This window comes from Nomascus leucogenys, chromosome 11 (assembly GCF_006542625.1).
Source record: "Nomascus leucogenys isolate Asia chromosome 11, Asia_NLE_v1, whole genome shotgun sequence".
Classification (NCBI taxonomy): Eukaryota; Metazoa; Chordata; class Mammalia; order Primates; family Hylobatidae; genus Nomascus; species Nomascus leucogenys.
This window is the reverse complement of record NC_044391.1, coordinates 42,053,669-42,057,721: the sequence shown is the minus strand read 5'-3', so window position 1 is coordinate 42,057,721 and position 4,053 is coordinate 42,053,669. Positions and strand designations below refer to the sequence as shown.

At 38.4% G+C, this 4,053-nt stretch overlaps 1 pseudogene; it reads right to left on the bottom strand.

The window, feature by feature from the left end:
- On the bottom strand, positions 1-990 carry LOC115830446 (annotated as a pseudogene).
- Positions 991-4,053: the final 3,063 nt, after the last annotated feature.

The following is a 4,053-nucleotide window of genomic DNA, read 5'->3' as shown; positions in this document are numbered from 1 at the left end:
CTAGTTGAAAGAAAGTTCTGAGACCGTTCTTCCACCACTGGTTAAGACTGAGGTGTCAGGCAGTAGGGATAATATCCATTTAGCCTTCTGAACTTTCTGGGCAGACTTGGTGACCTCACTTCCTCCAGCAGCCCTCTTGTCCACTGCTTTGATGACACCCACAGCAATTGTCTTTCATATGACAAACAGTAAAATGACACGAAGGATAGTCAGAGAAGCTCTCAACCCACCTGGGCTTGCCAGAAACAATTTCAGGGAAAACAGCTTCACCCGATTTCAAGAACGTAGGGCCATCTTCCAGCTTCTTACGAGAATGGTGATCAATCTTTTCCCTCAACTCAGCAAAATTGCAAGCAATGTGAACTGTGTGACAATCCAGAATAGCGGCATAGCCACCATTGATTTGGCCTGGATGGTGGAGGATAATCACCTGACCAGTGAAGCTAGTTGCTCCCACTGATGGGTCATTTTTGCTGTCACCAGCAACGTTGCCATGACAGACATTTTTGACAGATATGTTCTTGGCGTTGAGGCCCACATTGTCCCCAGGAAGAGCTTCACTGGAAACTTCATGATGCATTTCAACAGACTTTACTTCAGTTGTAACGTCGACTGGAGCAAAGGTGAGCACTGTGCTGGGTTTGGGAACCCCAGTCTCCACTCAGCCCACAGAAACAGTACCAATACCACGAATTATGTGTCAGTTGGATGAGTTGTTGGTAGGATGCATTGCAGAGTTTCAAGCAGCATGGTTCCACTGGCATTGCCATCTTTACTGGTGACTTTTTGTCCCTTGAACCAAAGCATATTAGCACTTGGCTCCAGCACGTTCTCACCATTCCAACCAGAAACTGGCACACATGCTACTGTGTCAGGGTTGTAGCCAATTTTTGTAATGTACATGCTGACTTCCTTAATGATTCCCTCACATCTTTTCTGGCTGTAGGGTGGCTCACTGGAATCCATTTTGTTAACACCAATAATTGGTTGTTTCACTCATCTAAAATCTGAGATACTTGAAGGAGCTCTCTCCCATCTCAGCAGGCTCCTTCTCAAACTTTTCAATGGTTCTTTTGTTGATCACCCCACACTTGTAGGTCAGATGGCCAGTAGTGGCGGACCTTGCCCTAATCTATATGTTTAGTAATGATGATGTTGATATGAGTCATTTCTTTCTCGTTTTGGCTTTGATTTAGTGGTGATTTTCACAACACTCATTTTCTGGCTGCAAAATCGTTATGAAAAACCTCTTTTTGCTTCTATTTCTTTCTTTTTCTCCTATGCCCTCCCCCGTTCTGCCTTGCCCTGCCCTCCCCTCCCCCACCCCCTCACCTTATCATTCTTGTGAAAATATTTCAAAGCAAATCCGGGTATCATACCACTTTAATTTCTATATATTTCACTCTTCCCTCTAAAAAATGCAAACCTTGTATAACTACTCTCTTAGATCAGAAGAAACTTAACACTTTTACTTGGAAAACTTAATATTTTTTCCTCTTGATATCCAGCAGTGTTTGGCTTGAGAACAACATTAAATCAGTAATAGAAAAAAAGACACTATTTTTTCTTTGCATATTTCCTTTAAAGATAAAAGTTTGTTGGACATCTCCAATATAGCCACCTTATAATATATTCATTTAAGTGAGTAATTTATAAGATTTTACTTCTCTTTCTCATTGAGATAGTGATCATACAAACAAATTTTTTGTGTGTGTTTTGAAAGGGAGCTACGTATTATTTAACTTGGAGCTCTCAAAAAACCCTTTCAGCAACTCCATAGAGCACAGACATTTACCATATTTGACGTCTTACAATAGTAAGTACAGAAACATGCACATTTTTTGGAGCCTGTAAATTGGTAGCAGAAGATGACGTGTGCATGTATTTATACACACATACACACACACAAACATACACTTTCAACCAAGCATTTCACTTATAATTCCCTGAAAGTGTATCTACCTTAGAAAGCATTGATTCCTAGCATTTCGGGGTCATTCAATTATTGTTTTTATAATTTTATGAAAGTTAAGGACTCCAGCTCCAAAATTGAACACTCACACAATTTTGAATACATTTTTATTGATTCAAATGCAGCTATGTATCTAGGATACCCTTCTAGCAGCCATAATCAAACCATTTTCATCTTACTTTTTGGCTTTGCGTACATTTTGACTTTATGTTGACTGACGTATCTTTGTATCTATTTTGCTACAAGCTTCAGTGCCAGGGATATCCTTTATCAGTAATGCTGAGAAATGTTCACTTTTGCAGGAAGGTCAGTGGGGCCTCCCCCTGCTTGGCACTTATTGCTTCATATTCTCCTTGCCAATTCAAATGCCTGTCTCTCCTTCCAAACCCTGAACCTCTCAAGGGCAGAGACAAGGTCTCATTTAGAGGAGTGCAGCCTCCAAGATCATGTCTGGTTTTAACGCCCCTAAATAATTACTTACTGGGTTTTGTGCAAAGTGTTATTCTCATTAAACACTTATGAAGATAATGTGAAGTTCAGTGATTTTCCCCACATCAAACAGTGAATAAGTGGTGTAGTGGATATTACTCTCAAGACAGCTGACTTTCAGTCCAAAGATATTTCCCATACATTACCTGTCAAGGATTGAAAAAAAAAAAAAAGCTGCAGTGCAAGTCACTACCAATATGTGAACTCTTGTCAGAGGTAAGGTCTCACTAGCTTGGGGCTGACCCTGAGAATGGAGCATAACTGTTCAGAGCCTCATGATATGGGTCTCAAAGAAGAAAAGAAAGGAAATGTTGAGGTAGAGAGAGGCTTCCAGAGAGCAAGACAATATATATCTTAGGGAAACTCTGTTATAGTCATCAAAATGATGGCACATTTTAGGATTTGTAGAATATTGATTCAAAAAGTGCTTTAATCTCCCTAAAGATGAAAATATTTAAGGATGTGTGATTTTTGGGGGTATACTTTAAGAAACATTCTTGCAACCTAGGGTATCAGATTGCAAGCCCGGTTAACTAGTTAACTGGTTGACTGCAATTCAATATTATTATTGGCTCGTGCCTTCCTATCCACTTCTCCCTCCCAGCTGCCAATTTCTACAAAAGAAATCTCATTAATGTCTTTTGTTCATGACATGTCTGTGTTGTTTCTGTAACTATGTTTGTAGAAAAATAATCTGTTATTTCTTGTTTTATAAGTGAAAAAGTTGGATGTTTGTGAAAATACAAGATGAACTTTACTGACGGCTTAGTCATCATCAACTTCTTAATCAACTTGATCAACTTAGATGGCGACTTTATGGTGAATGGCACGGAAGACCTAAAGTGTCTGGTTTAATAGCTGAAACAGCCCTTTGAGTCGCTGATTTATTTTTTCACTTTATTCCAATTCAATTTTTGTAATATAGGCTTCCTGAAATTTGCCACCTCTCTGAAAGTAGAAAACAAGTCAGTAGAAGACGTTTCTAAGAAAAGCCAGCAAACAGAGTGAGCAGAATCAATTTGAACATGTTAACTATAAGTTCATACTCAAAGAGTGAACACATATTTAGTGTGGACAACTTCTAAATGGGAAAGATTGAGGGGATATGTTCAGAGAATAGCCTAACTTTTGGAGAAATTGCAGCCATTTTCTGTTTTGGTGGATACCTGAAATATTCAGGAAAGTTATGCTTCTGTTGACTTTGATTGAAAAATCTGTTATAGGGTCTTTTTAGTTTTCTTGGATGGTTCATTTTGAAATCTGGCATTAAGACAGCATTAAGAAAATACTGTGGAAAGAGAATCTCACAACACCTAGCCCTAAGGCATTTGAAAATCTTTATCTTTTTATGTTAATTTCTTAAGTTTTTAAAAAGTCAAGTGCTGATAGTAAATATTCACCCCCCAAAGACAGCATTTGTGAATATTTATCTCCAAAAAACAGCATTTGTGAAATATCTCTTATGTGTAAGTATTTTCATAGCATGGGATCATGAATAAATTTGTATTTAGGGTTGAACTAAGCCATAGATAATGCAAGTATTTTGGAGGAAGACACCCTTATTAAGGTATGTCACAAGATTTCTTATTGAG